We start from the raw sequence: 23,047 nt of genomic DNA, 5'->3' as shown, positions 1-23,047 counted from the left end.
TGTTTCCGCATCTATTTCCCATGAAGTGATGGGACTAGATGCCATGATCTTCGTTTTCTGAATGTTGAGCTTTAAGCCAACTTTTTCACTCTCCACTTTCACTTTCATCAAGAAGCTTTTTAGTTCTTCTTGCCTTTCTGCCATATGGGTGGTGTCATCTGCATATCTGAGGTTATTAATATTTCTCCCAGCAATCTTGATTCCAGCTTGTGTTTCTTCCAGTCCAGCATTTCTCATGATGTACTCTGCATATAAGTTAAATAAGTAGGGTGGCAATATATATCCTTGACGTACTCCTTTTCCTATTTGGAACCAGTGTGTTCCATGTCCAGTTCTAACTGTTGCTTCCTGGCCTGCATATAGGTTTCTCAAGAGGCAGGTTAGGTGGTCTGGTATTCCCATCTCTTTCAGAACTTTCTACAGTTTATTGTGATCCACACAGTCAAAGGCTTTGGCATACTCAATAAAGCAGGAATAGATGTTTTTCTGGAACTCTCTTGCTTTTTCCATGATCCAGCAGATGTTGGCAATTTGATCTCTGGTTCCTCTGCCTTTTCTAAAACCAGCTTGAACATCAGGAAGTTCACGGTTCATGAAGCTGAAGCCTGGCTTGGAGAATTTTGAGCATTACTTTACTAGCGTGTGAGATAAGTACAATTGTGAGGTAGTTTGAGTATTCTCTGGCATTGCCTTTCTTTGGGATTGGAATGAAAAAGGACCTTTTCCAGTCCTGGGGCCACTGCTGAGTTTTCCAAATTTGCTGGCATATTGAGTGCAGCACTTTCATAGCATCATCTTTCAGGATTTGAAATAGCTCAACTGGAATTCTATCTCCCCCATTAGCTTTGTTTGTAGTAATGCTTTCTAAGGCCCGCTTGACTTCACATTCCAGGATGTCTGGCTCTAGGTGAGTGATCACACCATGGTGATTATCTTGGTTGTGAAGATCCTTTTTGTACAGTTCTTCTGTGTATTCTTGCCACCTCTTCTTAATATCTTCTGCTTCCATTAGGTCCATACTATTTCTGTCCTTTATCGAGCCCATCTTTGCATGAAATGTTCCCTTGGTATCTCTAATTTTCTTGAAGAGATCTCTAGTCTTTCCCATTCTGTTGTTTTCCTCTATTTCTTTGCACTGATCGCTGAAGAAGGCTTTCTTATGTCTTCTTGCTATTCTTTGGAACTCTGCATTCAGATGCTCATATCTTTCCTTTTCTCCTTTGCTTTTCTCTTCTCTTCTTTTCACAGCTATTTGTAGGGCCTCCCCAGACAGCCATTTTGCTTTTTTGCATTTATTTTCCATGGGGATGGTCTTGATCCCTGTCTCCTGTACAGTGTCATGAACCTCCATCCATAGTTCATCAGGCACTCTATCTATCAGATCTAGTTCCTTAAATCTATTTCTCACTTCCACTGTATAATCATAAGGGATTTGATTTAGGTCATACTTGAATGGTCTAGTGGTTTTCCCTACTTTCTTCAATTTCAGTCTGAATTTGGCAATAAAGAGTTCATGATCTGAGCCACAGTCAGCTCCCGGTCTTGTTTTTGTTGACTGTATAGAGCTTCTCCATCTTTGGCTGCAAAGAATATAATCAATCTGATTGTGGTGTTGACCATCTGGTGATGTCCATGTGTAGAGTCTTCCTTTCTGTGTTGGAATAGGGTGTTTGCTATGACCAGTGCATTTTCTTGGCAAAACTCTATTAGTCTGTGCCCTGTTTCATTCCGTATTCCAAGGCCAAATTTGCCTGTTACTCCAGGTGTTTCTTGACTGTAAACAGTGGTTGGTTACAAAATGACAACTCTTTCTAAAGTGGAAATTGTTGGATTATAGATTTCTAGTTACAACACTGATACAATCTCTTTTATTTGGCACATTTCCTATGTATTCAGCAACAGCGATTCAAGCTGAACTCATTTTTTCTCTTCTTAGGTAAGATTCCCTGGAACCATGGAGAGAAGCAATTACACAGTGACTGAGTTTTCCTGCTGGGCTTCACGACAGACCCCAGGATGCAGCTGTCCTGTCTGTGGAGGCCCTTGGTGTCTATTCTATGGCTGTGCTGGAAATGCCAGCCTCACAGTGTTGATCGGTAACGACTCCCGACTGCACACACCCATGTATTTGCCAGCCTCACGGTGTTGATCAGTAATGACTCCCGACTGCACACACCCACGTATTTGCCAGCCTCACGGTGTTGATCAGTAATGATTCCCGACTGCACACACCCACGTATTTTTTCACTGGGAGTCTGTCTTTTCTGGATCTCTGGTACTCCTCTGTCTACACTCTGAAGGTCCTAGTGACGTGCATCTCTGAAGGGCATCTCCGTTGCAGGCTGCTAGCCCAGTTCTTCTTCTCTGGTGGGCTGGCCTACAGTGAGTGCTGCCTGATGGCTGCCATGGCTGCTGACCACTGTACATTCATCTCAAAGCCACCTGTTTATTCTCAGGCCATGTCCATAAAGCTATGTGCATTCTTTTGTAGCTGCCTCATACCTTGGTGGCTTTATTAACTGTTCTATCATCACCAAGAGAACATTTACCATGAACTTCTGTAATGACAATGTCATTGATGACTTTTTGTGTGTGTGTGACTTGCTTCCCCTGGTGAAGTTAGCTTGTGGCAGCAAGGATGGCTACCAGGCTCTGATGTATTTCCTCCTGGCTTCTAATGTCATCGCCCCTTCTGTGTTCATATTTGCTTCCTACCTCTTCATCATCGCCACCACCTTGAGGATCCCCTCCACCCAGGGCCGCCTCAAGGCCTTCTCCACCTGCTCCCCCGACCTGATCTCTGTCACCTTGTACCATGGCTCCGTTCTCTACATCTACTCCCATCCACATGCTAACTATTCTTTTGACAGTGGCAAAATCGTTTCTACATTTTACACTCTAGTGTTTCCTATGTTGAACCCCATGATCTACAGCTTGAGGAATAAGGATGTGAAAGAGACCGTGAATAAACTCTTCAAATAAATAAAGTTTCTCTCCTTTTAAGCAGATGTATAGACAATTTTTGAGCAGGTTATTGTATTTCAAGAAGAGCTGCCATTGTGTTCCTTTAGGATCAAGAATCTTTATAGTGCCAGTTTATGAATTTGCACCCTTTGTACATGCCAAATAAAGAGACCTGAGATGCAAAAAAAAAAAGAAGTGTGATTTAAGAGATAAAATTTAAGTACAAAATATAATCATTTGCTTTGAATTTTATATTACTATAGGTTGCAAACAAGCAAAAAAATTAAAACCAAAACCTGTCTTTTATCTCATGAAGTGACAGAATAGCCTACTATAGAATGACAATGTTTTTGATTGACTGACATATGTATGGAGAATAGTATCCAATAATTATTTCCTTAAAATAAGAAATATATTGAATTACATTTTAATATTTTCATATAACTCAACCCTTAAAATCATAACTTTTATTCCTAGAGCAGAATTTCCAAAGCATTTTTATATGTCCTTTTTCTCCCCAGAAGTGTTAGCACAAAGGCCCAGTGATACCCCACAAATAACTCAGTACAACTGTAATTCAGGAAGCATGACCTCTCCAAGCTACTTGTCTGTTTACATGTTCCTCAATAAAGAAAACTTGGTCACTTTCTTATAAGTAGCATACTTGTGAATCACTTTATATCTCCCCGGGCTTCTATTTTAATTAAATGGGTGAACCTACAAGGCTATCTGCCTCCAAATTAGGATATTCTGAGCATCACTACACAATAATAATAATAATAATTACTATAGTGATGTGAGACAACTTGAGAGTTATCTCCATGAGTAAACATTACCCAAAAGAAAAAGTTAAAGAAGGAATATATACAAGAAGTGATCAAACAAAAGATGAAATATGATGAGATGCATATACTTTTGACTTTTAAAAGTGAGATAATATTAGTGTAATTTTTGTTAATTAAAAAGTGAATAATGACCTTGTTTCTATTGTTATAAGCATTAACAACAACAAAAATGCAAAAAAAGTGAAATTTAAGCAAGTATTCCCCAGGATTGCAGGAAGTCTTCTAAGAGCAGGAAACACTGATCAGCTCTGAAAGTAATGCATACTAAGCTAAATATTAAATCCAAGGGATATAATCCCAGCCACCTGTAACCCACAGGAATGCAGCAGAAACATGGACCCACAGTGCAATTTCAAGATTCGTGGTTTAGACAATGTTCCAGAAAGGAAAGCTATTAGCGCCAACCCAGAATCTCATTTCCTAAAAGAGGTCTCTATTTCTCACTATTAATCATAAAATTCCTATAAACTATATTTTTAACTAATTAAAAGATTTAGTTGATGTATTATAGTGGCAGAAAATCAATTATTTATTGTTGGTTAATTTAAAATAGAAAATTTATTATCCTAGAAGGACACATCAGTTACAAAAAGTAAAACCGGTATAGTAAACCTATTCTTAAATATCCTAGTATTATAAATCCTAACATTTAAGTACAGAAAAATATATTTAACTACTGATGAAAATTTCCTTTTCTAAGATAATTTCATCCATTTAGGAGAAACAACCAAGTCCCATCCTCCAAATAATTATCAATATGTAACAGATACTGTACCTTTCACCAGTCTAAGTGTATATTTAAAATATTTTGTGTATAGAAAAGTGAACTCAACTCCAAAATCAACTCTAAATAACATTAACAAGACCCTGGTAAGAAGACAGACTACAGCTAGCAATAATCTTAGGAAGACAAAAAATATCTAAAAATAGAATAAAACTGCAATTAAACACATGACACTGATAATTTAGAAAATGCCTTGGAATAATGTAAGTTTGACATTAAGTTTCTAAGCACTCTTGGGAGCTTTTCATATGCAGTTTATGGTCATGGAGTATTCAAAAGAATCTCCATATCAATTTGAATTAAAGTGGCTTCTCTGATAGCTCAGTTGGTAAGGAATCTGCCTGCAATGTGGGAGACAGGGGCTAGATTCCTAGGTTGGAAAGATCCCCTGGAGAAGGGAAAGGCTACCCACTCCAGTATTCTGGCCTGGAGAATTCCATGAACTATACAGTCCATGGAGTCCTTAAGAGTTGGACACAACTGAGCGACTTTCAATTAAAAACTCGATAGTTTCCTAAGGGAATTTTATTACTCAAATCACAAATGAAGTCTAAAATCTTAAAGTAGTTTCTATTGTGTGTTTGGGTCTATGAATTTTAATAAACATTTTAAAGTACATATATTTATGGATGTTCTCCGTACAACAAAAGTATTCTCTTGGATTGACTTGTTTTATATTTAAAAATTATCTACAGTGGCCCTTCAATGCATAGACAGTAAACAGTGGGCACTTCTGATAGTAGGACTTGTGACATTCCCCAAAATGATACTATTTGGCTTTTCTATTCACATGCAGAAAAGAATAAGAAAAAGAGAAGTGACGTAACAGGATCTATATAGCTGAAATGTATAAACCTCCCTACTACTGTAACTTCCTATGGCTGTAATTACCAAGCAAACCTCTTTTAACCTCAGTTCTTCCATGAGTCTGGTCCATCTTGTCTTTCTCAGTACCTCATATGAATGAGAGTTACCTAGCACATTGTCCAATTTTTATTATAACTGAGTATTTTTATTATCTTGTTTTTATTTGCTGTAGTACTTTTCCTTTGAAAAAGAAGGCTAATTCTTACTGCTAAATCCTCTGGATTTCAAACATAATTCTTATCAGTGTCATTTTATAGCATCAGCTAATTTTTCTCTAGTGATTGGTATCATTCTCCCTGCCCAGAAGAATGATTCTTGTCAGTTCACAGCAGGAGGAGCTGAAATCCAGAGTGCTTCCTGAATTCCCAATGACCAGAATACCTGAGAGTGTTTCCCTGGGGAAGCATCTCATCCTTGTACACGCAGACTTCCAAGTATACTGAGTGTATGGTTATGGGTAGGAAAATCAAATTCTTATTGAGGTAATTCATGTCATAGTAAAAGAAACTGTGTGAGCCATAATCCTGCAAATGCGTGTGTTAATTGCTTGATTGTATCTGACTCTTTGTGACCCCGTGGTTTATAGCCTGCAAGTCTCCTCTGTTCACGGAATTCTCAGGGCAGGAATATTGGAATGTGTAGCTATTCCCTTCTCCAGAGGATCTTCCTGACCCAGAGCAAACACCAAAGGGAAATTAAATATGTACCTATGCTATTAGGGGAAATAGCTCTTTCTCTGTTAGAGAAGATGGAGAGGGAGCCGGTGGGGGGGGGGGGGGAAGAAGGAAGGAAAGGAATGTCACAGACATAAGGCATGTTTTTGAAGGATGGACGAACAAAAGCACCCTAGAGCATTGCTCAGGCCAGAGTTAGTTCAGCAAGATCACCATAAGGTCCTAGTGATCAAGGGAGTTTGGGACCTAACAGAGATGAGCCTGCATTCATATTCTTACTGTGTTCAGTCCTTAGCTCAGACCACCCTGTGGGAAGCAGGACCTTGATACAAATGAGGAAATACACTTCAGAGATCAGCAGCCAGGGCCTCTGGACAGTTATAATGTCTGCACTTGGATCTGTGAAGGGCTATTTTTCTGGCCCATGTGGGTCACGCCCACCCCCTCTTCTTGGTTCATAAGGATATCCATAACTGCTAAGGGAAGATGAGTCATATAGATGCTCCTCTTTTAAGTTTGTAGCAGACTCAGAAGACACGTCAACAACCATGGCTGAGTTTTCATAAACATAAAATTATAGGGTGAACCCAGGGCATTTAGCAATGAATTTCATTATTTTATCAGGACAGATAATTCCAGATAATTGTACAAATATTAATACAAATTATTTCTGTGGATTAGAAGAGATGGTTACTATTCCTCTGCCATTCAATGTGTTTCTTGGTAGAGGTAATTTTTGGTGGAGAATCATAAAAAAGGCATTATGTAAATCTACATCTATAGGTTCTGGCGGGGAAGAAATAAACTATTAGGAAAATGAATATGTAAAGGAAGTAAATCCCCCAATATATGGCTATTCACAGGAGGAAAGTCATTACCTCTGCAATTGTTAATTTATAGTAAGTTGTCTGATTTAATCTTCTTGCTACCCTCCCAGGAATTGATAGTATTTCAGAGGCATAATGGGGGTCTCTAATTTGCATTTTGGACACCCAACTGCAGTATTAGCCATATAGCCGCAGTAATAAGGAGATTACCTTGTTGAGCCCATTCCAACTTCGTACAAGGGTGCCATGAACATGAGCTGGGGTATGTGGAGAAGGAGGCTGTCTAACACTCACAGAGCAGGTCAGGTCATCCACTTGATTAGTGGGAGCCACCAGTTAAAGCACGTACAGCTAGAATGTGTACATATGTGTGAACATAAAGGGTTTAGGACATCTTCTGAACTGTTTATGACCTTGAAGATTCAATAAAATATGCCAGTTTCTCAGGCTCCTCTGCAAACTTTGCACAAACAATGCAAAATGCATTGTTTATCCCTCAAATGTTAATGCTAGTGCAAACCTGTTCAATTGTAATGTTAAGGGATAGAAATCTGTTCATACTCCAAACTGACCCCCTAATTTTATCTCTCAAAACTAGTCCTGCACCCTGTCTTCAACTTATCTACCTATAAACCCTGTTCAGTCATGACCTGGACTTTGGAGACCTCAGTCCTTTCCCTTCAAAGACAGGAGATAAAGCTGATAAGTTAGGATCCTCACCCTTATAATTTTAAGGTCTGATGAAACACTAATCTTTGTATTTGTCTCCAGGGATGTGATATTGCATTTTGCTTCCTCTCTGAGTAGAGAGTGTCTAATGCAAGTAGTTACAAGGACTTTTATTCAAATCTTCTAACAATGACAATCCTAGTTTCAAGTGCCAAGGATAGGGAAGCAAAGTGAAGATTCTATTTTATTCTGAATATTCATATATGATATGATTTTTTGGTCTAGATAAGTAATAATCAGCTATGTGATTGGTCCCATTGGACCTCCTGAGAGGTATATACAAGCCAAAATTATCTTTCAGGCTGTTTCTATTAGAACCACTGGCAAGAGTGTACCTTTGATATATTTCCATCTCTGAAGCTTATTGTCAGAGATAATAAGAGCTTGTAAGAGCCAAGAACCAATAACCCACAGGAGGTCTGTGTATTCCCTTTTCTCAAAGTAAGATTGCCGTCATAAATGGCTATAAGCCATCCACAAGAAGATTGTTGGGGAAGACACCGTACACACTGACTAAGTTTCAGGATCCTTCTGAAAAGGGAATTTTGAGTTCTCTGTGCTACAACTTTGCAAGATGGTGGAGTAGAAGGATGTGCACTCAGCTGTGAGAACACAAAATCACGACTAGCTGCTGAACAACCATACACATGAGAAAGTGGCAACCCACCCACAGGTGCCCCACACAGACAGTCAAAGGAGAAGTCACAAGAAGATGGTAGGATGGTCACAATAGCGTTTAAAATCAAGCCTCATACCCACCAGAGATGCTTGGAGGGCACCAACAAAGCCTTGTGTGTACCAGGACCCTGGGAAAGGAGCAGTGACCTCCACAAGAGACAGAGACAGACATGCCTGTGAGTGTTTTAGGGTCTCCTGCAGAGGCACAGGTCAGTAGTAGCCAGCCGTGGAGACAGGGACTCTGGCAGCACCGGTCCTGGGAGGCACAGAGTGTGGCATAAGTCTTCTTGAAGGAGGTCGCCATTAGCCCCAAAATAGAGTCAAGGAGCAGGCAATCCACAAACTAGAGATAAACTATACCAAAGAAGTTTTCACACTGTTGTGAAAGTTTTAGGTCCCATAACAGATTTCCCAACCTGGGCATCTGGCAAAGGGCCTGAGAATCCCCATGGAATCTGACTTTGAAGGTCAGTGGGATTTGATCACAGAACTTCCTCAGGACTGGGAAACAGACTCTTGGAGGGCACACATAAAACCCTGTGCATACCAGGACCCTGAAGAAAGGAGCAGTGACCCCTAAAAGACTGAGCCAGACTTGCCTGTGAGTGTCCAGGAGTACCCAGTAGAGGTGTGGGTCAACAGTGGCCCGCCACCAGGTCAGGGTCACTGACAGCAGCAGTCCTGGGGGTTGCGGCCTGCTGGCATAAGTCCTTTTAGAGGAGGTCACCATTACTCTACGATTGTTTGGCCTCAGGCCAAACTACAGGGTGGTAACACAGCCCTATCCATCAGCAGAAAATTGGATTAAAGATTCACTGAGGGTGGCTCTGACCACCAGAGCAAGACCCAGTTTTCCCCAAAGCCAGTCCCTCCCATCAAGTCTTCGCTGGTGGTTTAGATGGTAAACAGGCTGCCTAAAATGCAGCATACCCGGCTTCAATCCCTGGGTTGAACCCACTATAGTATTCTTGCCAGAAAAATCCCATGGATGGAAGAGCCCTGCAGGCTATAATCCATGGGGTTGCAAAGAGACAGGACTGAGAAACTAACACTTTGACTCCCACTTTCAAGTCCCTCCCATCAGGAAGCTTGCACAAGCCTCTCACTCTCATCCATCAGAGGGCAGAGAATTGTTAACCCATAATAAATTTTTTTTTTAGAAGAAAAAAATATCACTTCAGTTATTTTTTCATCTACTTCATTCCTCAGAAACCACCTAATCCATGAAACATTTCCACAAATGTCTGAATATTTCATTACCATCGAGAGTTTGTGAAACTTAGATAATTGATTCCACCTTGTTTCTGAGAGTTATGGACTGCAATCTGGCTTTCTTTCAACCTGTTTGTTTATTCAGGTGAATAACCCAGGTTTAAATTCCAGCAGGAGACAACTCACTACATGCTATGTGTAATCTTTATTTATATGTATCTTTTATATGTAACATTGACCTCTCAATGCCTTGACCTTCACCTATCCTTCATTTCATGATGACCTTAGTGATCATTTAAGTAAATTTCATGCCACTGGCTGCCATAGGTTACCACTATCTTATTTATCAAAATGATGGAATGAATTTGTATTTCTAATCTTCAAATACATGATTAATTCAATTTTACTTGAATGCTTATCTCCTTGTACTACTTCTAAGACCAATATCAGTTATGAACCTAGCAGGTAACAGAAGTCCATTTAAACTAGTTAATTTAGAAAAGGCTTAATAAAGGGATTACTACAAAGGAATACGTATGGTTTTGAAGTTCTCAAGGAACAGTATGATTCCTCTAGAACTAATAACTTCTGAGAGCTGATGTCTCCACTCTTGTGCAGGAAGAGTAAGAGGTTATGTGCACTGGAGGCAGAGTTTTGCAAAGGGCCACATGGCAGGCTTTATGGTCGATTCCAGAGATGTTGCATCTTTGCGAAAAAGGAGCCTGGGAAAAGCCTCCATGACCTCACTCTTTTCACTGCCAGTGGCAACCCCTGGTTAAGTAGCGTGCTAAGTAGATATAAAGGAGCCCAAGATGCAGTTAATATGATTGAACATCCCAGAGCAAAGAGAAGGATAAAAAGGTAGAAAATGAATTTGGAAGGACAGATGAAAGGTAATCAACATATAACAAAAATATCAGTGAACACTTGTGCTTTAATATGTATATATATGAATATAAGAGTGAAAAAGTTGGCTTAAAGCTCAGAATTCATAAAACTAAGGTCAAAGCATCCCGTCCCATCACTTCATGGCAAATAGAGAAACAGTGGAAACAGTGGCTGACTTTATTTTTGGGGGTTCCAAAATCACTGCAGATGGTGATTGCAGCCATGAAATAAAAAAGCGCTTACTCCTTGGAAGGAAAGTTATGACCAACCTAGACAGCATATTAAAAAGCAGAGACATCCCTTTGTCAACAAAGGTCCATCTAGTCAAGGCTATGGTTTTTCCAGTGGTGATGTATGGATGTGAGAGTTGGACTATACAGAAAGCTGAGTGCCAAAGAATTGATGCTTTTGAACTGTGGTGTTGGAGAAGATGCTTGAGAGTCCCTTGCACTGCAAGGAAATCCAACCAGTCCATCCTAAAGGAGATCAGTCCTAGATGTTCATTGGAAGGACTGATGTTGAAGCTGAAACTCCAATACTTCGGCCACCTGATGCGAAGAGTTGACTCATTTGAAAAGCCCCTGATGCAGGGAAAGATTGAGGACAGGAGGAGAAGTGGGTGGCAGAGGATGCGATGGTTGAATGGCATCACCAGCTCAATGGACATGAATCTGGGTAAACTCCGGGAGATGGTGAACAGGGAGGCCTGGCGTGCTACAGTTCATGGACTGAACTGAATGGTACTCATAAAAATGCGTGTACCTTTTTATGTATATATGGTATACATAAATTTATATTTTGTTTAGCTTCCACATAATTCAAGAGAGAATGAGAATCCAAAATTCTGCTGATAATTTTCAGTAGAAAATTGTAATCTCAAAAAAAAATACTCTGTTACTAAATAATACCCCATTATCAACATACTTTATTTTATTGACTTGTTAGTTATTTTTCAAGGCTATGAAATCCTGAGGGGTTGCAGGGGTTTATAATGCTGGGCATCCAGAAACTGACATAAAGATTCTGAAACAGATAGATTGGAATCCAGTTCAATTCAAATGCTGAGAGCGTTGAGAGAACCTCAGGCAAGTTGTCTAGTCTGCATGCTAGAGGAAGATGTTACTCGACCCTCACAACCAGTCCAATGGTCGTTAACATACTCAGATAGGATAAATGCTAATGAAAGGGACTCTTGTGAAATATCTTCACTAATTTCCCATAACAGTTTCTGCATTCATAGAGGATCACAAGGCGAAATAACATTTTCATTATTACAAACAACAAAAAAAAGAGCAATTAATACACAGTATTGATACTATGTATAAAATAGAAAACCTACTGTTAAGCTCAGCTTAATGTTCTGTGGTGAACTAAATGGGAAAAAACATTTAAAAAGCAGAGATATATGTATGTATAAGGCTGATTCTCTTTGCTGTACAGTAGAAGGTAACACAATATTGTAAACAACTATACTCTAGTAAAAATTAATTTTTTAAACTATAAAAAATTCAAAGGGGAAAAATAAATGCACAATTAATAAGCGAGCATCTAACAGGAACCACTTGCAAAAGAAACAACTTTATTAACATCTCAAAAACAATTTAGGCAAAGGCATGAAGTTACATAGATTATTTAAATTTTTTAAACTTCAAAAGACATGACAACTGTTAAATTTCTTTCAGTTTGATATTCTTTAAGACAACATAAAGGCATATGTCATTTCTGAGATGAATTCCAAACAAAGGAAACATCTCTAAATATAAAAAAGTGATTACATTGGCAAAAGCTGCATTATTAAGTTTATAGCACGAAACTGTATCCTTATTTAAGAAGACTGATACCTTAGCCAGTTAGCAACCACCAGTGTCCTGGGCAAACACAAAATGGTATTCTTATTTAAGAAGAATAATACCTTAGCCAGTTAGCAACTACCAGTGTCCTAACTAATGGCCCTAAATCTCTTTTCCTATCTTTCATGGGAACTACATTCCATGTTCAACACTTGTTTGACAATTAGGTAAAATTCCCAGAAAGGAGTTTTGCAAAGAGTGGTTTCTCAAAATATAGTGAGTAGTATCATTACTTTTGGGGCTTCCCAGGTGGCACAGTGTTAAAGAACTGCCTGCCAACCCATGAGACAGAGGAGACATGAGAGACATGGGTTCAATTCCTGGGTCAGGAAGATCCCCTGGAATAAGAAATGGAAAGCTGCTCTAGTATCCTTGCCTGGAAAATTCCATGGACAGCAGATCCTGGCAGGCTATCCATGGGGGCACAAAGAGTAGGACACAACTGAGCGACTGAGCACGTACACATCCATTTCAAGAGAAAATTTATCATTCTGCCTGCAGAGAATCCTGAAGAGAGTGAGATGTCCATGTTATCATATACAATATTGAGTTTCGTGATCATATTATGAAGACATATTTTTAGCCAAATTGTTCCTACAAAGGAAAAAAAAAAAAACTCCTTAGTAGTAAAAACTTGGAAAAGAATAAAAATCTGAAACAATGCAATAATTTCTAGCCCTATATTATCTATGCAGTTGTACAAATTACATCCAAAATTGGCCCTTTAGATCATTGTTGGTCACTATTTTTTATTGTAGAACATGTATACAGATCCGATCCGATACACACTTTTCCCCAAAATTTTGCATATATTCTTTTTTACTCATAATCTTGTGTATTTCTTCTACCTGTAGATAGTATTAAGAGATACAAATTTGTAATGGCTAGAGGTTGACCTGGACTTCCCTGGTGGCTCAGTGGTAAAGAATCTACCTGCAATGCTGGAGATCTGGGTTCGATCCCTGGGTTGGGAAGTCTCCTGGAGCAGGGCATAGCAACCCACTCCAGTACTCCTGCCTAGAGAATCCCATGGACAGAGGTGCCTGGCAGGCTGCAGTCCATAGGGCTGCACAGAGTCGGACATGACTGAAGCAACTAAGCAGCAGCAGCAGCGTAGGTGGTCCCAACATATCAAAGCACTAAAAGAGAAATACTCGATTTTTAAAATACATACATTTAATATAGGTAAATTCAGTATTTCAGATACAGACAACAATTTAAGATGTGAAACCCACATGTAGCACAAAAGCAAACTGATTGCAAAAAGGACTAAATAACAATAGAATAAAAATTATGAGTCCATACTTCCTTTGGTTGATCAGTCCTTCTTAAGACGGAAAATTAATTAACCAGCTACAGAAATTTGGAACTGAATATTGTTAAAGTCATTCAATGAGGAAGCCATCAGACTTAGATGTCTTTTATACCTTGGCAGCCTACGTGAGCAAACCAAAACCAAAGGCAGACTTAATTCACTTGAAACTGAGAAAATGAAACTTAAGAACAACTCAACACAGCCAATTATTAGTAGGTTTTCCTAATAAGGCAGCCTCTTAAGTTATGATCATTCAAATAATTTCCTTGCTTTGCTTCCACGTCATCTCTACGAAAATCTCTCCCATTGTCCCTGTCTATAAACAACTCCTGATTACATTCGGTTTAGGCCTCCCTGATTCAAACTGATGTTTGCTCAAAAAACACTAAAAAATGATAATGTGCCGGTCACCTTTTAGTCGTAAATCTGGGTGATTTTTGCTGCCAAATGCTAGCTCTTTCTAAAATGAGCACTTATGTTACTAGATCCTAGGCTTCAAGGTTTGGCAATAATGCAATGTCCTTTATTTATCATAAGTTCTATGTATTCAGCACAGGGATTTAACCTGAACACATTTTCTCTCCTCTTGGGTGAGATTCCTCTAGCCATGGGGAAGAGCATTCACGGAACTCATCCTGGTGGGCTCCACAACAGATCCTGTGGTGCAGCTGGTCTTGTTTGTGGTGGTCCTTGATGTCTACTCTATGACTGTGCTAGGGAATGCCACCCTCATGGTGTTGATTGGTAACGACTCCCGACTGCACACACCCATGTAATTTTTCACTGGGAATCTGTCTTTCCTGGATCTCTGGTACTCCTCTGTGTACACCCCGAAGATCCTAGTAACCTGCATCTCTGAAGACAAGAGCATCTCCTTTGTTGGCTGTGTAGCCCGGTTCTTCTTCTCTGCAGGGTTGGCCTACAGTGAGTGTTTCCTGGTGGCTGCCATGACTTATGACCACTATATGGCCATCTCAAAGCCACTGCTTTACTCTCCGGTCATGCCCATCGGGCTAAGTGCATTTTTTATAGCAGCCTCATACCTTGGTGGCTTTATTAACGCTTTCATTGTTACCAAAGGACCTTCTGCCTTGAACTTCTGTAGTAACAATGCCATTGATGACTTTTTCTGTTATATCCCACCTCTTGTGAAGTTGGCTTGTGGAAGAAAAGATGCCTACCAGGTTGTGTTGTTCTGTGTCCTCGCCTCCAACGTCATCACCCCTACTGTGCTCATCCCGGTCCCCTACCTCTTCACCACTGCCACCATCCTGAAGATCCGCTCACCCAGGGCCACCACAAAGCCTTCTCCACCTGCTCCTCGCACCTCATCTCCGCCACCCTGTTCTGTGGCTCCGTTCTTTACGTTTACTCTCGTCCACAATCAACCTATTCACTGGACAGGGAGAAAACAGTTTCTATGCTTTATACCATAGTGTTCCCAGTGTTGAACCCCGTGATCTGCAGTCTGAGGAATAAGGATGTGAAAGAGGCTCTGAAAAAACTCCTCAAATAAATCTAGAGTCTCTCCTTCTAAGGAGATGTGGAAAATTTTTGATAAGTTTCCTCTATTTCAAGAAGAGCTGCCATCATGCTGTCTATCACAACTAAGAATTTATACACAGCAAACTAAAGAATTTGCATTCTTGCTACCTGACAATTCAAGAGACTTGATATGAGAAAATTAGGGGAATCTAGGAGATAAAGTTTAAATATAAAGACTTGAATTAAATCTCATGTTACTCTAGAATAAAAGCAAATAAAACAAAAAAAAATGTATTTTGCATTCATAAAGAGAACTGTCCAATCCTTTAGCATGTGAATATCTTGGCTGACTGATGTTCATTGAATAGTATTGGCCCAGGTTTCCCTAGAAATAGAAACAAAAGTGCTTAGTCTTTAATATTTTCCTATAAATAGTAGCTAGTTGAAATCATCACTCTCCATTCCCATAACATAATTTCTTATGCATTTTTATGTATTTTTCCCCAGAATCACTAAAACAATGACCCAGAGTCATCCACAAAATAGTACAACTATGCTCGGCAAGCATATTCTTTCAATCTTTACCTCCCATTTGTTACTCAATGAAGAAAAGTTCAGCTGAATTTCCATATATATGATTTTTGTGAATCACTATGTACCTCCCTGGGCTCCTCTTTCATTTTCTCGTAGTGAATATACACAGACTTCTATTTCCATTCGTGATATTTTGAGTACCAAAGGACAGTTACTATAATAAATAATGACAATAATTATAGTGAGAATAAACAGCTTGAGAAATAAACATCTGTGAGTATACATTATTCTGAAGTGAAATTTTATTTAGAGAATATATAAGTGTAGTGATCAAATAAGAAAGGAAAAATGAGATGAACATAATTTTGATTTTTTAAGTAAGACCAATATTAATATAATTTATGTCAATAAAATCTGTATACATCCTTCTTTCTATAGCTAAAAGCAGTAAAAAGAAAAAAAAGCAAAATGTAAGTGATCCCCAAAATGTAGCAGCTTCACTCAGAAAAGGAAAAGCTTATCATCACAGGCAGTGATACATATTTACCTGGAAATGTAATCCAACCTATATAATCACTATTAGTTGTAACACAAAGTAAGCCAAGAGAGACTGTGTCCAACAGTATAATTTCAAGAAGCTTGATTTAGAAAATGCTCTAAATCCAAAAATTATTTATTTCCAACTCAAAGTCATTTTCTAAATGATATCTATTACCCACTAATAATTGTTTAATTGTATAAGATATATTAATTTTATTTTTAATATAAATTTACTTATTTTAATTGGAGGTTATTTACAGTATTGTATTGGCTTTGCCATACATCAACATGAATCCGCCAGTCCAGGTTCGATGTATATTCTTTTTTAAGTAAAGTTAACAGATCAAGTTGGTGTATTCGAGCAGCAAAAATTTAGTCAATGGAATTTAAAGTGAAACTAGAAAACATACCATTCCACAGGGAAATGTCAGTTACAGAAAGTTAAGCAGATGCAATAAACTTATTCTTAAAACATCCTAGTAACATACGTTCTTATCAGTGAGTATGAAGTCACTCAGTCGTGTCCGATTCTTTGTGACCCCAAGGACTGTAGCCCACGAGGCTCCTCTGTCCATGAAATTTTTTAGGCAAGAGTACTAGAGTGGGCTGCCATTTCCTTCTTCAGGGGAATCTTCCCGACCCAGGGGTTGAACCTGGGTCTCCTGCATTGCAGGCAGAGGCTTTACCATCTGAGCCATCATGGAAGCCCGTTTCACTGCAAAAACAGATCTGGACAGGAACTCCTATTATAATCCTTTCAGAATAAGCAACCAAGGCCGATTCTCCAAATAATTATCAATGTATATTGAGATGTGGTAACCTTCACTGGCCTAAGTGTATAGTCATACATATTTTGCATGTGGAAAAGAGAACTCAACTGTATCTCACTTCAAGTCTGAAGGATATTATCAAGTCATTAGTAAGAAGGTAAAGAACAGCTAATAATGATCTTAAAAAGACATAAAAATATGTTGGTAGATAATAAAACTTTAAAGAAATATGTGGCATTGGTGTTTTAAAATGTTTTAGAATAGGCTAAAGTGTAAGTTTGGCAGTAAGACTTTTACTCATTTTTGGAACCATTCCACCTGCACCCTATGGTTGTGAAGCATTCAGAAGGATCTTCAACATTAATTTGAAATTATAGCATACATTTCTAAGAAATTTTATTACACAAATCACAAATGAAGTATGAAGTGTTAAAAGAAAGTTTTCTAAAATGTGTCTAAAAGTTTCTAAAATGTGTCTTTTAGTTTTGTGAGTTTTAATAAGCAGTTTTGTAAATACAATTGTTTGTGAACATTTTCCTCCATGCAAAAATACTTGGATTTACGTGATTTTTTTAATTTTTATTTATTTTTCTTTTATAATTTAAAAAATTAATTTTTAAAATTAATTTGTATTTACATTAAAAAAAAAACCCTCTTTATGTTCTTTGAAAACACAGGATGAAGAGTAACCACTTCTAGACTTCTAGATAGCAGTACTTGTGATAACCTCCAAATCATATTCTCTGAGTTTTGAATTTATATTGTCTCATATCTAGTTAAAAATTTAAAAAAAAGAAAGAAAGAAAAAGGAAGTGAGTGACAGGATCTAAAATTTGCAAAACTATCCACCACAATACAAGTTCCACTCCTGTAATTACAAAGCAAACCTCTATCTCCACTCTTGCATGAGAATAGCCCATTCAATCTTTCTCAGCATCTCAGCTGAATAAGAGTTACCTTGCAAGTTGTCCAGATTTTCTTAGTTTTCAAGATCTGAGTTTTCAATCATCTGGTTTTTGTTTTGTTTTGTTTTGTTTTGTTTGTTGGTTCGTTGGTTGGTACCTTTTCTTTGAAAGAGAGGGCTACATTGATGCTAAGAAATATATTGCTAAATCCCCTTGGTTCAAAACACAATTCTTCTTGACCCATTTTGTATTTGCTAATTTCTCTCTGGTGACTGGATCAATTGCCTTTCTCAATAGAGACACCCCAGTCAGATAAAGCATGAGGAGTCCACCATGGCCAAGGCGCAGACCCAAATTCCAGTTCATCAGAACAATGAGGTGTTTCCCTGGGGAAGTGTTTTATCCTGGGCCATGTAGGCTTCCAAATGAACTGAGTACAAGATTATGAGTAGGGAAATTCAATTCAATTTGGTTAGTTCATGTTGTAGAAGTAAATAACATAGGCTATATATGTGCAAAGATTTTATTAAGGGAAATACTCTGCTTGTATCAGAGAAAATGGAGAAGAAGCCAGGACTATCACCTGATACAAGGTGATACAAGGATTATCACCATCTAATGCAAGTATGACCACAAGGGAAGAAGAAATGGATGGAAAGATGGACAAAATCACCTGACAGCATTCTTTAGTCTATGATTAGGTCCTTAGTGTTAAAAGGAGTCTAGTATCTAAGAAGGCAGTGGTGTTCCCGTCTGGCTCAGTCATTAGCTCAGAGCACCTTATGGGAGGCATGACCTCTGATACAGATAAGGAAGTACAGTTCAGAGATCAGCAGCCAGTATCTGGACAATTATACTGTCTGCATTTGGATTTTTGAAAGGCTTATTTTCCTGACCGCCACAGGGTCCACATCCTCATCTCTTTGGTTCATAAATAGGCACATTCTTGATAAAGGGAAGATGAAGTCATATACTCACTGCTGTTTTAAAGCATGAATATACCTCAACAACCATGATTGAGTTTTCATATAAGCATGACATGAATTTCTCAGGCTAATTGCTTCTGAATAATGGTATAAATAGTAAAATCAATTATTCCTGTGGATTGGAAGAGTTTGCCATGGAATGTGCTTCTTAGTAGAGGAAATGTTTGATGCATACCCTGGTCATAAAAGCTTCCCTTGTGGCCCAGCTGGTAAAGAATCTGTCCACAATGAGGTAGACCTGGGTTCGATCCCTGGGTTGGAAAGATCCCCTGGAGAAGGGAGAGGCGAACCACTCCAGTATTCTGGCCTGGAGAATTCTGTGGACTGTATAGTCCATGGGGTTGCAAAGAGTCAGACACAACTGAGCACCTTTCACTTTCCCCTGGAGAAGGAAACAGCACCCCACTCCAGTATTCTTGTCTGGAAAATCCCACGGACGGAGGAGCCTGGTGGGCTATAGTCCGCGGGGTTGCAGAGAGTGGGACACGACTTCACTCCCACTCTCTCACGGTCATAAAAAAGGCAGTATTTTTGTCTACATCTACAGGTGCTGACAAGAAAAAGCCAGTAAAAAATATAAAGCAAAGAATCCCCCCAATATGTGATAACTCATGAGAGGAAAGTCATTACCTTGGCAACTCTTAGGAAGCTGTCTGATCTAACCATCCTGTTACCCAGTGGTTTACCAGAAATGATTTTTTTTTTTCCTGGCTGGCACCTCATGCATGCATGCTAACTCACTTCAGTCATGTCCAACTCTTTGTGGCTCTATGGACCATCGCCATCTGCCAGGCCCCTCTGTGCGTGTTGACAACTCACAACGATATTAACCAAATTAGCCTAAGTGAGAAGATGGTCATGTTGAACTCATTTCAACTGCTATGGCCACTTTGTACAAGGGCCCTGTGAACATGAAGTCTGGTGTGGGGGGAAGGAGGCTGACTAATACTCTGGAGGAAGGTCACTTCATCCACCTCATTCGTGGAGCCTCCAGTTTATGTACGTGCAGCTAGAGTTCTGTGCATATGTGTGAGCATAAGGGGTTTAGGATATCTTCTGATTCAGTCAGTCACTCAGTCGTGTCCAAGTCTTTGCCACCTCATGGACTGCAGCACACCAGGCCTCCCTGTCCATCACCAACTCCCAGAGTTTACTCAAACTCATGTCCATTGAGTCAGTGATGCCATCCAACCATCTTATCCTCTGTCGTCCCCTTCTCCTCCCACCTTCAATCTTTCCCAGCATCAGGGTCTTTTCAGTTGAATCAGTTCTTAGCATCAGGTGGCCAAAGTATTGGAGTTTCAGTTTCTGATTAGTCTATGACTTTGAAGATTTAATGAAATGTGACAATCTCTCAGCCTCTCTGGCAAATTTAATGACCTCACAATGCATTGGGTATTCCTCAAAGGCTATAACCACTGAATGCTAGTGTGATGCTGTTCAATTGTACTGTTTCAAAAGGTATATAAATCTATTTTTATTCCAAATGGACTTCCTCAATTTTACTTCTCAAAACAAATGTCATTAGTCCTGCATCCTTACTTCAACTTCTCTACCTGTAAACGTTGTTTCATTCATGATCTCCACTTAGAAGATCTTCAATTCTTTTCCCCTCAGACAGACAGAGGAATTAACGGTGATGAATCAGGATCTTCACCATTGCATCTTTCAAGTCTTTGTAAAAACACTAAACTTTGCACTTCTCCCCAGTGATGCAATATGGCTTTTTTTTACTGTCTGAGCAGAGAATATATTGGGGGAGTAACTTTAAAGACATGCATTTGAAAATTCCAATAATTATAACACTGTGTCCAGTGATCAGGGACAGGAAACTAAAATTAGGATTCTGTTTTATTCTGTATGTCTATACCCAGTATGATTTCTGATAATGGGTAAATAATGATCACCTGTATGTCTAGTCTTAGACCCAATGAAAGACGAAAGCAGATCAAAGCTATATTTAAATTATTTCATTAGACCCACTTTTTCTGTAACTTAAGGTTAGTGTTAACTCAGAGTCAGAATCCAATAACCCACAGAAGAGCTGGGTAATCCTACCTTTGCCCAGGGTAAGATTATTCGCATAAATGGTTTCTGGTCATCTACAAGAAGGCTTGGAGGAATATGTATAGAACATATGTTGGCTAAACGTTAAGATCTTTTATCAAAGGGCTCCATGCTTTTCATAAGTCTAAGGTTTCAGTGGCTGTAAACTAGCTTAGGTCAGAGAATTACATGAGATGGTATTTGCCTACTGGATCATTTTGTGCTGATTTTTATCCAAGTAAAAATGAAATATTACTGTGGTTATTTTCCCATCTATTTCATTTCATTAGAATCCCCTGATCCATGAGACACTGCCATGAATGTGTGAACAACGGAATACTTGGTTAACATCTAGAGTTTGTGACATATTGGAAAACTGCTTCCATCTTATCTCTCAGAGTTACACACTAAGATATGGCTTTCTGGCTTCTTGGGTTCTTTTTTTTCCTTTTTGGTTGAACAGTCCAGGTTTAATTTTCAATAAATATGAACTTACCACACTACACAGAATTTCTATTGCATACCAAACAACTTTAATAACTTTAGAACTGATAACTTCTGAGAGCAGTTATCTCCTCTATTCCTGAAGGAGCAAGACAAAGAACAGCTTATGAGTTTAAGGGAGTGCTGGGAAATGGGTCACCTGGAAGGTTCCATGGTCTAGGTCCAGGGATGAAGCCAGCTGTGGCATCTTTGCAAGAAATAAGAAAGAGAAAACCACTGTGACCTCACTTCCTGTTCTGCTATTTACGGCCACTGGCTAAACCCATTAAGTAAACAGAGAGCAAAGGAACCCATGGACACAGTTTATGGAGTTGAGCATCCTGGAAAGAAGATGAGCTTAAAAGTATAGAGAATGGATTGGGGAGAACAAAGGAAAGGTATTCAACAGATAATAAAGATATCAGTATCATTGAACATATGTGTTTTAATATCCAAATATACACATATGAATATATAGTACACTTAATAAATGTCACACATGTTTATTTTGGCTTCTACACAACTGGAAAGAATGAGAATGAAAATTCTGATTGATTACATTTCAGCTGAGAATTGTAGTCTTAAAAAAATCTTCATCACTGAATAATGCCCAATTCGCCAACACACAATTTTATTTAATTGTCTTGTTAGTCATTTCCCATGACTGTGAAACCCTAAGAGACTGAAGAATCTATCATCCTGGGGATTCAGAAACTCGTATAGAGGACTCTGGAACACTCAGATTTGAACTCTGTTGAGGTGGTGGTGTGGCTGACAATTTTAGGTAAGTTATCTAACTGAGATATTAGAATTAGATGGAAAATTTTACTTATTCCCCCCAACCAATCCTAAGGTCATTTACATCCTAAGATATATATGTGCTAGTAAGAGGGCCTCTTTTCAAATATCTCACCATCTTCCTATTGAAGTTTCTGAAACTGCTCAGAGTTCACAAGAGAAAGTAGCATTTCTTACTTTTAGAAACAAACAAAAAAAACAATCAGTATTACCAAAAACTGACAAGGAATTTGAAAAAAAAAAAAAACAATGTAAATTAAAATAATGATATATGCTACGATATGATGTATGGCAAAACCAATACAATATTGTAAAGTAATTAACCTCCAATTAAAATAAATAAATTTATATTTTAAAAGTACCATATGGATAATAAAGGAAAAATTATCTTAATAAGGTCTTTTTGTATAGAATTTTTAAATCTCAAATTCCTGTTTATAATGATGATCATAGGAATATTTCTTTTTTGTTGGGGTATTGGACTTCCCAGGTGGCCTTAGTGGTGAAGAATCTGCCTGCCAATGCAGGAGATGCAAGAGACATGAGTTCTATCCCTGGGTCAGGAATATCTTCTGGAATAGGAAATGGCAACCCGCTCCAGTATTCTTGCCTGGAGAATCCCATAGACAGGGGAGACTGGTGGGCTACAGCCCATGGGGTCACAGAGAGTCAGACATAACTGAGCACACAACACAGGTATTGAGAATGCAGTTCTCACATGAGTTTCATCTCCTGCTTTCAGTAAGAGAAGGGGATATCAGAGTGTCCCTTAGGTTTCTGCTGTTTTTTAAATGCTGATGAAATAATTCTTCTGTCAAAGTGGCATATTTGGGGGTGGGAATGCCTACCACCCTTCATATGTGACTA

At 38.7% G+C, this 23,047-nt stretch overlaps 2 pseudogenes; both read left to right on the top strand.

Annotated features, from left to right (window-relative positions):
• Window positions 1,955-2,982, top strand: LOC102182895 (annotated as a pseudogene).
• Window positions 4,143-15,149, top strand: LOC102191723 (annotated as a pseudogene).

This window comes from Capra hircus, chromosome 15 (genome assembly GCF_001704415.2).
Source record: "Capra hircus breed San Clemente chromosome 15, ASM170441v1, whole genome shotgun sequence".
In the NCBI taxonomy this organism is placed as follows: Eukaryota; Metazoa; Chordata; class Mammalia; order Artiodactyla; family Bovidae; genus Capra; species Capra hircus.
Note: the sequence above shows the minus strand (reverse complement) of the source record. Positions and strands in the feature narration are given on the sequence as shown.